Source organism: Rhipicephalus microplus, chromosome 6 (genome assembly GCF_043290135.1).
Source record: "Rhipicephalus microplus isolate Deutch F79 chromosome 6, USDA_Rmic, whole genome shotgun sequence".
Taxonomy (NCBI): Eukaryota; Metazoa; Arthropoda; class Arachnida; order Ixodida; family Ixodidae; genus Rhipicephalus; species Rhipicephalus microplus.
Genome location: NC_134705.1, coordinates 189,758,691 through 189,772,468, shown reverse-complemented (window position 1 = coordinate 189,772,468; position 13,778 = coordinate 189,758,691). Strand labels below are relative to the sequence as shown.

Sequence of the window (13,778 nt, the reverse complement as noted above, 5' to 3'; positions counted from 1 at the left end):
CATCGTGTCTTAATGCAAACGTTCTAAAAGTTGGACGGAGTATGTTTCAAGGCTGTTAACGAGCGTTTGATGAAGAAGTGCTTCTGCGAGTGTTTCCCCGAGTTGCTTAAACATGCATGCTCTTGAGGTAACCATCCATTGGGGTCCGACGAACTGCCAGAAGACATAGCAGGGACATCCCTTAGGCTTACGTATGTATTACGCTAGAAGAAACTTGTACGCGTAGCCAATCTGAACGCTTATTACCCCTATCATTTGACAGATTTAGCTGCTCGTGTTTCGTAAAGATGCATCCTCTTAGACAAATCTGTCTAATGATATGGGTAATAAGCGTTTAGATTGGCTACGCGTATAAGTTTCTTCTATAGCGTAATACATACGTAAGCCTAAGGGATGTACCTGCTATGTCTTCTGGCAGTTCGTCGGACCCCAATGGATGGTTACCTCAAGAGCAAGCATGTTTACGAAACTCGGGAAACACTCGTAGGAGCGCGTCCACAACAGCCGTATACGGACGATCCGCAATGGAAGGCTGCGTCCATACGGCAGCCGTGGACGCTAAACTAAATCTATCTATTACATTCGGTCTCTTGACCATTACGCGGATGCGATTGCAAGGCGTTTATAGTCCCAAGGACGTGCGTCTTATTCACGCGAAGACGACTTATCAAAGTTAAGAACCATCGTTTGCGGACGCACCCGTGCGTCCGCTTACAAAGAGAAGCCAGCCGAAGCGGGGAAACCACCGCGCAAATGAGCGAACAACAACGAAAAAGTCAGGAATCGAAATGCGCTCATAGAAGAGAAGGGTTTTCTAATCTTCACTCAAAGTTCTTTGACGGATCTATCTTTCATCTTAATCTTTATCAGCGTCACGCCAAGCATAGTTAAAGTCCCGGAGCGTGTTTTCCGGTTTGCCTCGTGGAAGTGAGTTGTCAGGGAGGGACGCGCACCGATGACCACGATGTGACACGATGGCGTATCACTCAGTAGCGAGCAGCCACTGAAAGCGGGCCCAGCCAAGTTAGTTGATTGCTTAAAATTTTTATGCCGGAATAAATCGCAATCTTCTAAAGGCGATAAACAAAATTTTCGAACGAGGTTTCGGTAAGATGGTGTCACACGCCTATAATACATCGCACAGATGGGTATAAGCATAAAAGCTGAAACTTGTGTCCCCGGTGTTCATATATCGCTGAACCTATCGAAGTGTCCTCACCAAATTGATATCGGTTTGAAAGCTTTTGATATCCATATCACCCCGTTTAACGTAAGCGCGATTTTCCAACATTTGTGATTGGTGACGTTAGCTTGAAGCATATTGGAAACACCTGAAGGATTCCATGAGTAGCGAGTCGCGCTGCGGCTGGTGGTATCATTCCTGGCCAACAAAAACTCCTAAAAAAAAACTTTCAAGCGCGTGGATACCCTTTGAGATAACGTCTGATATCATTATTGATTTTTCCTCATAGCTTTTGCGCACCGACCTCTTTTCTCCCCTTCATCCTTTCCTCAGTGCAGGGTAGCGAACCGGATGTGCGTCTGGTTATAACCTCCCTGCCTTTCCTTGCATCTTTATCTCTCTCTCTCTTTCTCTCTGGGCGTATAAATACAGGCTCTATACCCCCAGAACAGCACCGAATGTCCCATTCACATTCGCGGGAGGGTCGTATTAGGAGGTTTTCGTTTTAAACGTAACTTTTTCCCCCCCTTGTAAACCCAACTCGGCATTAGTAACTGTAGGTCAGTCGTTCGTTGAAATTTTCCGGGAAGTTCGCGTTTTCCGACCCAAAACCAGATGACGTGAACACGCGTATGTCGCGAAACATCCTACTTGGAAGTCACGCAATAGGTGCGTGACGTCTTAGAAACGAGCCAGTGCGGTTGGACGGCGCACGTTCAATGGGCGGGACGGCGACGGTTGTAGGCGGAGCTTACATTTATTGCTGGGTTTCCTATTGAAACGATCCGTATGCGAAGTCCGATAATTCCGTATGTTTCCGTAAGAATCTTACGGAAATACATGGAAAATATATAGGAAACATATGTATTCTTACGGAAACATACAGAATTATTAGACATCGCATACGGATCGTTTCAATTAATATTAATTGTAGCCGCAGCTACCGGCATACAACTTCGCTGTAATAGCCGAGTCCTCGCGCTGAAAGGTCACAACGATTGCAAGCACGCAATAACTGTTTCGCGCATTCATTCTTCCCGAGGACAGTCAGAGATTGGAACAACCGAACCAGTGACGTTGTTTTACACGACGATAGTTATAGCGCGAGAACAGAACGACGACAAAGGGATAAGAAGGAGACGAACGCCAACTTCCAACTGAGTTTATTGTGCAGAGCGCGGAAACATACCGAGGAGACAGTAAACCATGCCACGTAGCTTCGCGCTATAACTATCGTCACGTCATACCAACTAGCCAAAACCGCCACACTTCTAAGTTGTTTTACAGCCATCACTTCAAATATTTGCTTCATGTCTAAATGCTCAATTTTTTTTTTTGGGGGGGGGGGGGAATTGTGTAGAATTAATGCCGATGTTTTTTCAATACCTTCCCATGTGAGGTTGGTTTCTGGAGTATTTATTGCTTTGTATATCTTCAGTTGTATTTTGTTGATTGATTGATTGATCTGCGGGGTTTAACGTCCCAAAACCACCATATGATTACGATAGAAGCCGTAGTGAAGGGATTCGGAAATTTCGACCACCTGTGCTTCTTTAACGTGCACCAAAATCCGAGCACACAAGCCTACAGCATTTTCGCCTCCATCGAAAATGCAGCCGCCACAGCCGGGATTGAACTCCGCGACCTGTGGGTCAGCAGCCGAGTACCTTAGCCACTAAAACACTGCGGCGGAGCTTGTATTTTGTTTCCATGATTGATCATGTTCCCTCCAATATTCTATCAGAATCTGTTTTTTTTTTACTTTCAATTCCGAGAAATGTATTTTGCTTCCATTTTTTTTGTTCACGTTTACCTTCCGATACTCATGATCCTAGCTCCCACCCCGCTATAACCCCCTACATGGGATTGTAGTATTTACAAATAAATACGATAAAATAAAAAATAAACTTTAGGAGCAAGTCGAATTATTTCGTGGCTGATTTGTGCAAGCGAAATGCGCGACATTTCTTTTTCCACGTGTCAGGTGCGTGACAAAGCATGGCAAAGGATTCCGGAGAAGGCCAACCAGTCGCTCGCACGTTGGCACTAGACTTCCTGGATGGCGTGCTCGTACCACCGACGTCTATACGCCGGGACGTGCTCGGAGGCGCCCTGTTGTACGAGGCGCCCCGGCGACATCATTTTGGCGACGTATCCGAAGAGCGGAACGACCTGGACCCAGTACACCCTGCGGTTCCTACTGAACCTGGACAACGGCAAGTTGCCGGACGTGCCAACGTTCGCCGACCTCTTGACCAGGTGTTGCCCCTTCCTAGAACTGGTAAGCCTTGCCTCGATATGAAAGAACTCTTCGAGGAAACTTTATGATTGTAGACGATTATATATATATACGTCTACAACCATAAAGTGTCTCGCAGTCATACCTTGAGGGAAATCCGGTGCCACCGCCCGGGCGAATTTCCTAAAGGGCGGTGTGCCCGTCGAGGGAAAGCCGGGATATGTGTAAGCGAGGCTTGTCCACCTGTGCAAGCAAGGCTTCTCTAAGACAAAACTTTTATAAACATATCTTATGTTAACACGCATTATATTCTAGAATGAAAGCCCAGTTACCTGCGCAGAACATAATAAACTGAGAAAAAAAGGAAACAAAAGACATTTCAAAAAACAGAAGAACGATGCTATGTGAAAGTCTGTGGTTACGACCTAAGCAAAAAAAAAAAACTCCCAAGCATTTCCTCGAGGGTGAACATGGTTAAGTGCGAATACACGGGGTGATGCTATGAGGGGTATTTATTAATTCGCACTATTATACTTATTAATCACACTATGGTGCCTTTATGGTGTAATGGTTCCTGGGAATCGCAATTTGATCACACGGGGGAGTTTACGTTAACTCACTGGCGAATGCCAACGGATTTTAACTTTACTCCCCCTCACGACCCGCTCTCGACGGGAGACTGAGAGAGAAGGCGGGCGCGCGAGAGAGAGGGGTGCGCGCGCAGCTGCAGCGAGCGAGGAGAGCGGAGGAGCGACACCGATATCAGCGTCGCGTCCGTGGCTTATTCGGTAGAGCGTCGCGCTGCGGCCCGCCAAGTCCTCTTTCTTTTAAAGATAGAGAGAAGACTGCGGACGCCGCCGACGGCGGTGGATGGTTTGGGGTCGCTTATAAAGTGTATTCACACTTAAAAAACACAAAAAACTACGCAGGTCTCGACCTTACTGCCCCGTCGTGGGAGCGGCTCTCGCTTGTGTTAGGGCGCACGCCTTCGGACTTAAAAAATAAAGCTTTTTTTTTCCAAACCGAACCAAGTCTCCACGAAGTGAGTTATGGCGAGTTTGTGAATAATTGGGGATCGTTCTTATACCGTAAATCACCCGTGACATTGCCCACTCGTACACGTAAATCAGTGACAACACGTGTGTAGAGCGTATATACAATGTTTTTTGCCGTTGAGCTACCGCTTTCCACGTCCTCAACTCCGCAGTAGAAGCTTGTTGGCGGCGCTGCGGTTTTCGCTGCTTCTTGTCAGCGTATACATGCTGAGCCACTGCATGCCGCGCTTTCGTCTCCGGAGTAGCACCTTGTTGTCGACGTTGCCGCGTTGGATTTCGCGGGCGAGGTCGCTTTCACGTTCTTTTTAAGAGTGAATACACTTTATAAGCGACCCCAAACCATCCACCGCCGTCGGCGGCGTCCGCAGTCTTCTCTATATCTTTAAAAGAAAGAGGACTTGGCGGGCCGCAGCGCGACGCTCTACCGAATAAGCCACGGACGCGACGCTGATATCGGTGTCAGTAACGCGCCTTATACCCCCTCTCCTTCGCTCGCTCCTCCGCTCTCCTCGCTCGCTGCAGCTGCGCGCGCACCCCTCTCTCTCGCACGCCCACCTTCTCTCTCAGTCTCCCGTCGAGAGCGGGTCGTGAGGGGGAGTAAAGTTGAAATCCGTTGGCATTCGCCAGTGAGTTAACGTAAACTCCCCCGTGTGATCAAATTGCGATTCCCAGGAACCATTACACCATAAAGGCACCATAGTGTGATTAATAAATGTAATAGTGCGAATTAATAAATACCCCTCATAGCATCACCCCGTGTATTCGCACTTAACCGTGTTCACCCTCGGGGAAATGCTTGGGAGTTTTTTATCCATGGCGGAACAGAACGTCTGGTCTGTAAGGCACTTATTCTTCATCTTCACCAGCGTCATTGTCATGACGTAGAGTTGGTACCTTGCACGCACTGTGCCGTGATGGCAGCGTCATCGTCATCGGGTACCCTGCACGTGCTAACTCGCACAGTCTTCATCGTCATGGCACATAGTGGGCATACCTTGCCCTTTCTGTGCCGGACAACGCACAACAGACAAGCCTATATAGACCCTATAAGGTGCTCCGCCCCTGGAAATGCCGGCTTCGCCCAAAGCCATTGCTGTTCCTCCCGAAAAAGAATTTCGATGTGTTTAGAGAAAGCTTATTGCATTTCAGGACGCTACAGGTGCACTTGGTCACAGTGTTGATATAAGGACAGCAACATATAGAAGGACCTGAACACAAGCCACTAGGAACTAGCACACGTGCACGCACTCGCACGAACGCACTCGCACGAACACACACACACACACACACACACACACACACACACACACACACACACACACACATGCGCGCGCGCACACACAAGTACAATATAATTAAATACTAGCAGATAATGAAGTCAATGAAGGTATAGGGAACGTTGATGTTTTAAATATACTGATATAATTGTTATACATATGCGAGGAAAGTGAAGAAGGACGACTTGACAACGTGCCGCACCAAGGGCCCAACGTGGGCCATTCGAGTATAGAATATATAGAGTGAACTCTCATTTGTGCTAACGTCAATTTAACGAATATTCTAAAATAACGAACTCTCAAGCGAAATCCCCGGAGGATTTCCTGTACATTCCGCACAAAAGTGTTTCCCCAAAACGAATTTTCGAAGAATGCTATTTCTACCGATTGAACTTTATTTGAGGACCCAGGCTCATTTTCGAGATCGATGCGATGACGTTTTGCGCTCTGCATCGCTGACGTAGGCGTTGCGTGCCACCGCCAAATTTCCCATTCGTCAGCGGCGGTGAAACATCACTTGTGCGCGTACAGCGCCGCCGATGGAAGGCGACTGTGCGGGATACGAAAACGAGTTACGCGCGCGTCAGTGCCTGCGCAGAACAATCAGACTCGGAAATCGTTTCAAGCGTTCGTCCGGAACCGACAGAACAAGAATGCGACGAAGAAGTTGTACTGACCGGGCCAGGTTCAATTTACAGCCGAGGCTACAGGATATATTAGAACGTTTCGAGGCTTCGTATCGCAGCAGCAACCTGTGCCAGAGGCAGTCCACAGAAGCGTAGACTTTTCGGACAGCTTTGTCTTTTATTGCGCTCTGAGGTCGCCGGTACAAACGAAAATAGCAGAATTCGTTTCAAAATAAATTGCACTTCACACTGTTTCCACGATATTTGCAGCGCACAACGCTCTTTTGCATTCTGTACACTCCTTTTGAAAAGTCCTGACTGGCCACGCGGAAGACTTTTTTTAAAAGAGGCACGTCAACTTTTTTTTGGGAGTCATTGTGCATTCTCTTGGCACTCTTGTGACTCAGAAAAGAGTTTATATGCCTCTTCAAAGAGAGTCATATAAGTGGCAAGCCAAGACCCTCCGAAAGGATTCACGCGTACACTTTTATTTTTCTTAGAGTGTTTACCATTACTATTGTCCCTTCATCGCTTAAAGAGCGAAATTGCGGTCATGCAAGTCTTTTAGCGGTTATGAAAGCTGCAGCCCCCCGAGATTCTTTTCAGAGAACGGATGGCTTTCTTCCTTCACACCCATGAAGCCGGGGACCACAGGCAAGCGGCAGTGACAAGGACGTCATTTGCCCATTTTCATACTTGTATCAGCTGTACAGCTTCTTTTCTTTTCGAGGAGGGGGACATGAACAACCGGGGAAGCAGTGCAGTGGTGAAACTTGCCCTTTATATGCCCCATTCAGCTTTCGGGAAAGCCAGTAATTCTTTATTGCGATAGCAATCTTATGGACGCTCTCGGCGGTTTTTCAGCGTTTGTACCACCACCGGCGTGCCGTTCTATATATGTGCATATATAAAACGCACAGATAAAAATAGTTCACAAGATACTTCCGAAGTGCGCAGCCGGGGATTCAGAGGTATACGACCCTTCGCTCCGTAATGCAACGCGTCAAGTTACTCAGCCGTTTAGGTATACATGGTCTGTAGACCACTAACGCTAAGTTATCTGTACACATAATTTACTTCTGGTGGTGTATAAGTCACTGCGGTGCTTCACTGTGGACGATGTTTGTTCGCTGTCACCCAGGAGATGGCGCAAAAGGCCAAAGTGCGCGGGGCGTCACCCCGCTCGTATGTCATCACTCGTGTCTTGTGTATTCATGTTTCCTGCGCTACATCATTTCTGACACCAATAGTCTTTCGCCCGAGTTGGGATGTGCGCCTCTGGTCCAGCACACTTGCCTGCACGGCGTCGTAACCCATGCTCATGTGGGGAATCAACAGATGGCTCGTGATTTAGCACGCGTTGTGCTTTCATCGCAGGAAGGAAGGAAGGAAGGAAGGAAGGAAGGAAGGAAGGAAGGAAGGAAGGAAGGAAGGAAGGAAGGAAGGAAGGAAGGAACGAAAGAGGGAAGGAACGAAGGAAGGAAGGAGGGAACAAACGAAAGAGGGAAGGAAGGAAGGAAGAAAGGAAGGAAAGAAGAAGCGAAGGAACAAAGGAAGGAACGAACGAACGAAAGAAGGAAGGAAGGAAGAAAGCAAGGAAGGAAGGAAGAAGCGAAGGAACAAAGGAAGGAAGGAAGGAAGGAAGAAAGGAAGAAGCGAAAAAAGAAAGGAAGGAAGTAAGGAAGGAATTGGAAGGAAGTAAGGAAGGAAGGAAGGAGCGAAGGAACAAAGGAAGGAGGGAAGGAAGGAAGGAGCAAAAGGAAAAGAGGCAGGGAGGTTAACCAGAAAGACATCTGGTTGGCTACCCAATTAATACATATATAAGTCATAGGCTGTACGAAGGTAATTTAACTCACTGCACAAATCAAGTTTTGCTAAACGTATGATCTGCTAGCCCGGTTCTTCGTAAAACGTGGCAAATTGTTCTATTGTAATCGTTAGTGAATCCTGCTTTTCTCGACTGTTTTTTTCGCAGGTGGGTCGCAAGGATATCGAGGCCACCCCAGCCCCCCGTGTGATCAACACCCACTTCAGTTCCACGATGACGCCGTACCATCCAAAAGCCAAGTACGTCATCATGGTACGCAAACCTTTCGACTGCGTCGTATCCTTCTACCACCACTGCATGGGAGACCGGGTCAACCTGTGGATGCGCGCGGACACGACGTTCGACGAGTTCTTCGAAGACTTCATGGACGGCTACGTCCCGTTCGGCCACTACTTCGAGCACGTCCTCCCCTGGTACACCCGCAGGAACGACCCTAACATCTTCTTCTTCTACTACGAGCGCTTCAAGAGCGACCCCAAGAAGACGGTGCTCGCATTAGCCAAGTTCATCGACGAGTCCATCTGGCAGAAGTTACGTACGAACAAGGCGCTTCTGAACGGCTGGTTAAAGCGCATCTCTTTCGTCAACCTCAAGTCAACTTCAAGAGCGACCCCAAGAAGAAGGTGCTCACGCTGGCCAAGTTAGTCGACGCGTCCGCCTGGCAGAAGTTGCGCGCCAATAAGGCACCCTTGAAAGTTTTGCTGGAACGCATCTCTTTTGCCAACCTCAAGTCGGACGTCAAGATAGATGTTGACATCCATCATACGTTGATCGATCGCAACCATCACGAGGAAAAAGGTGATGCAAAAGAAATTGACGAGAAAAGAACCCGCAAGAGTCTACCACACAGAAGTTTCGATGACGCAGACGACCCTGCCAGAAACACGGAGACGCCCGAGGAAGAAGCAATGGTGGCCTTTGCCAACTTTTTCCGCAAGGGTGAGGTGGGAGACTGTAAACGCTACCTGAATCCGGAACAAGACAAAGGCCTTCGGGCGGTGTATGAAAAGCGCATGCGCGGAACAGAGACGTGGGACGCTTGAAAGGATTACCTGGGTTACAAAGATGCCAGCGCTCGTGCAAATAAAGGATCTTAACAGAACTTTGAGTTGAATTTTATGTTTTTAGAATACTATATTCATATTCCAAGCGCAGTTCTTAACAATGAGGGACGTTATGCATGTGCCATATTGTTCAATGAAACGTCACTTGAATGTTCTCATGCAACCAAACAAAATGTGACGACAGGACCTTCAAATAGCCCCGTCATAGTGGTTTAGTGGCTAATGTACTCGGCTGACGCGCAGGTCGCGGGATCGAATACCGGCTTCGGCGGCTGCATTTCTTTCCGATGGAGGCGGAAATGTTGTAGGTCCATGTGCTTAGATTTGGGTGCACGTTAAAAACCCCAGGAGGTCAAAATTTCTGGAGCCCTCCATACAGCGTCTTTCATAATCATATGGTGGTTTTGAGTCGTTGAAGTCCACATATCAATCAATCAATAAATCAATCAATCAATCTTCAAGTAACTATCGAGAACCATGTGCATTGTCAGCCAATCTTAGTTGCTAGGGATTAAAATGAGGTTCTAGCCGATTTAGAGAGAAAGAAAAAAACGAGCACCGTGATCCCTTTTAATCCTGTCTCCATGCCTACATTCCTTATTTCCATAGTCGGATAAACATCGATGAAAGAAGAGATAATGCGGCAACATCGCAAGCAATGACTTTTCGTACACACTTCACCTTGCCATAATCACTTGAACTGTGCTGCTCTTTCGTCTCATTCTTTCAATCTCCCTTCCACATGTGTAAGACAGCAAACCGGTTATCCTGGAATGGTTGACATCCATACCATTCCTTCTCTACCATTACCTTCTCCTCTCTTGCTGCTTGCACATCACCTCCGAGAGGGCTTGCGTAGATATATGCCCGGTTTTCTGCTAATAACTTAACTGCGAGGGCTGTAACTCCGTTGTTTTTTTTCGCGTTCGTATACATTTCCCGCGAACGGTCGTGTGCGGGAGAAATGTGCGTTGACTAAGTTTATGTTCTGCAGTTTATAACAGTTGAGAAAACTACCGCATTTGTGAAGTCCTCGTTTTCGTTGACTCTATCTGCGTGGTTTGACACGAGTTCCCACCCACATCAGGATTCCCTATATTTCAGGGGTCTCAAACACGTGGCTCGGGAACCTCCCGCTTGCGGCCCGGAGCGCCCAAACATGGCCTGTCTTCTTTCCACATGCCAGATTTTTAAATGCAAAGCATTTCTTAGCGAACTTCGGCGATCTATCTATCTATCTATCTATCTATCTATCTATCTATCTATCTATCTATCTATCTATCTATCTATCTATCTATCTATCTATCTATCTATCTATCTATCTATCTATCTATCCGTCCGTCCGTCCGTCCGTCCGTCCGTCCGTCCGTCCGTCCGTCTGTCTGTCTGTCTGTCTGTCTGTCTGTCTGTCTGTCTGTCCGTCCGTCCGTCCGTCCGTCCGTCCGTCTGTCTGTCTGTCTGTCTGTCTGTCCGTCCGTCCGTCTGTCTGTCTGTCTGTCTGTCCGTCCGTCCGTCCGTCCGTCTGTCTCTCTGTCTGTCTGTCTGTCTGTCTGTCTGTCTGTCTGTCTGTCTGTCTGTCTGTCTGTCTGTCTAGCCACCTGCGACTTTAAGCTCTCTTGGCCGTTTCGATAATGGTATCAATATCAAACTTGGTATGACGTAACATGACTGTATGAAAAACATATTTGATTAGTCACAACATGAAAATCATGACATGCCATGAACGTCATGAACTACTTTTGACATATCAACATTTACCATCCGTGTTTCATATATCATCGACTCCCACTGTACGTGGGATCTGCCATTTTTTTAAATAAATTATAACTGGTCTAAAGCATCGCTTTCGGGAGGTACCTCATGCAGTGACCATGCGTTCAAGACTGTGAAACAAAAAGTATATCTCGAGATCGGCGTCCAGATTTTTATCCTTTTCGCGATCGGTATAAACATGGTGTTTGAATCCTGCGCGCCAAAATATGTTCAGAAAGGACGCATACATGAGATACGAAAAATGTTTTTTTTTTCAGATTGTAATGCTAGCTGTTTATGCGTACAGCCTCATTTTTTTTTTTTGCTTTCTTCACTGCCCCGGCCCTTGTGGGACTAAATTGCGTGAACGCAGCCCACCGGCGGAGGTGAGTATGAGGTTCGTGCCCTAGATAGAGCTGAATACCCCATTCTCTACCACGATCTATCTCACTTCTTTTCAGCGCTGGCCGTCAACCCGAAGGTAGTGGAAAAGAATTCCGGCTGCGGTGGCCCCATCTGGATGAAGGCTAATTGCTTGAGAAGCCCATGTGAACACATTTAGGCAAGCGTTAGAGAAACCCTGGTGACTGAAATTTCCCGAGCCCTCCATTTCGTCAACGTTACTAGATGACTACGGCGCCTCGCATAATCATATCGCGGCTTCGGGACTTGAAACCCCAACATATGTTATTACACGATTCTAGCATTTTTTTAAACGAAAACAGACTTGGCCTCACACTCGTTGCTCTTTTCGTCGCTTCCCGTTTCCGCAAACTCGAATGCGATTTGTTTACACCGTCGGAAGCAACCTTTAGAAGTCCGGACATTTCCTCCTTAAAGGCGGTTCAACAAAAGCATGCACCGATAGGCGGTAAACGTAGTAGGTCGCACGAGTGAAGGCTATTTCAACATCGAAGTGTTTTATGCCATAGACCACCGAGACTATGCTGACGTCATTTCTGTCACGGAAATGACGTCGGTAAAATACACACGAGCAGATCCCAAAGAATACCACATGAAAAAGTTCCGTCAATACGGATGACCAGAAAACCGAGACCCAGACTCCTCGGCCTGCGGTGGCATGTGCCTGGTAAGGGTGTGCGAATATTTGAAAATGTCGGATAAGGAATCAAGCAGCGTTCCATTTGATTCGGTGCTGAAAACTGCCAGCGCATATTGGAAATACGGAATATTTTTCGATTACTTTAACAATAATGAGGTCGGACGGGTAATGGTCAAAGGAAAAAATAAGTTGGAAAAGCCAAGGATGACATTCTTCTTTTCATTACTCAATTACGAAGGTACACACAGTCCAAGTTTTTACGGAACTATCGAAGCTTCACTACTCACCGGATTCAGGAACTTTCTTCTATACACTCCACTGTCGCCAAGGCGAATGTCTCCTCGATCCACGCACTATCGCTATCATGAGATCCATGGTGTTCATTCATTAAACATTACTTCATTTCTTAGTGTCAGTGTCACCTAAAGGCTGTTGAAAAAGTACCACCTTGAATATTGAAGTAATTGTAGTGATCATCCTAAAATTGAGTAATATTTCGGATGCTGTAGCCGCTTGTATGTGCGCTTGCCTAGTTTATATACTTGTAGTGTAATTTATAAGTTAAGTGTCACGTTAATGCTTACTTGTGAAAGTTTGTGAATACTCGTTACAATTAAACTGTTGCGTAGGTATAAGCCTGTCATGAAAATGGTGCCTATTCGAATAATATTCGATTCATGTGACATTAAATATGATTGCTGTTCGATTTGCATTTCATTATATTCTGAATTTCGCTACTGATGTACAATAAACAACGAACTAATTATGTGAAGGAAGGCTTCCCTTTCGTGTTATACCGATTCCTGTGACAGCGGGATCGTCCTTTTTTTTTAATTCTGAATAGGCGATTAGCTTCCGCGCTTCGGTCGTCTGGGTAGGACTTCGACTTATTTTAAGGCGAATACCTTTACTGTCCCGTACTTGCGCGCGTCCGTCCAAGCTATGGAACGGTGCCAGGTGTGGCCTCTTCCCCTCACACTGTCTCAGCAATCACGTCATGGCATAACAGTGCACAGAAACACTTTCGTCACCACTGCTGCGGCCTCCCCCCTTACACTCTCTCATCAATCACGTGATTCCTGAGAGAATGTAAAAAAGAAAAGACAGTATAGTCAGTCAAATGGCCAAAGACTTTCGCCGAACACACTTTGTAGGTGTGTTCGGCGAAACTACGGTGCAGGAATACTTTAGGTGAGCGAACGCCGGGACAATCCGCTGCCCGATAATCTTCTGCTTCGCTAGGAGCCTGGGAGATGGCGCTAGAAACTTTGCCCCGGTGGAAAGGGGCTTTATATGCCCCGGCTTCCTCTCGCCCCTTCCCCGTGTAGGAAAGCCCCGTGATGAAGGAAAGTAGTGATGCTCATTTATTGTCGCCACAACACCCTCGCCGCATAGTCGACCTCCTCCCTTATCACCCTCTCTTTCGCAGCGCCGCTCGGTGCGTGCCGCGTGCTTGATACCGCACGATTACCCGGTTTTGCCAAGATTTGTAAAGCGTCGCTCATGTGGTTTGAAAAATCGGCCAGCAGCCCGCCACGGTCCTCAGACCAGCGCGCCATCTATCGGCACGCCGCAAACGAGAACATAATCGGTCCCTCTCCGCCAAGCGCTCGCTTCGCGTCGTTCACTTACCGCGCACCATGACTTAAACTAAAAAAAAACAGTTTCATCCGAGTATAGTCCTGTGAGTG

The 13,778-nt window shown here is 47.2% G+C and overlaps 1 protein-coding gene across 1 annotated transcript in view; it reads right to left on the bottom strand.

Annotated features, from left to right (window-relative positions):
• The window catches only part of LOC119166967 (sulfotransferase 1B1), a 157,572-nt gene that overhangs the window by 19,803 nt on the left and 123,991 nt on the right, over positions 1-13,778 (bottom strand). The window lies entirely within an intron of this gene.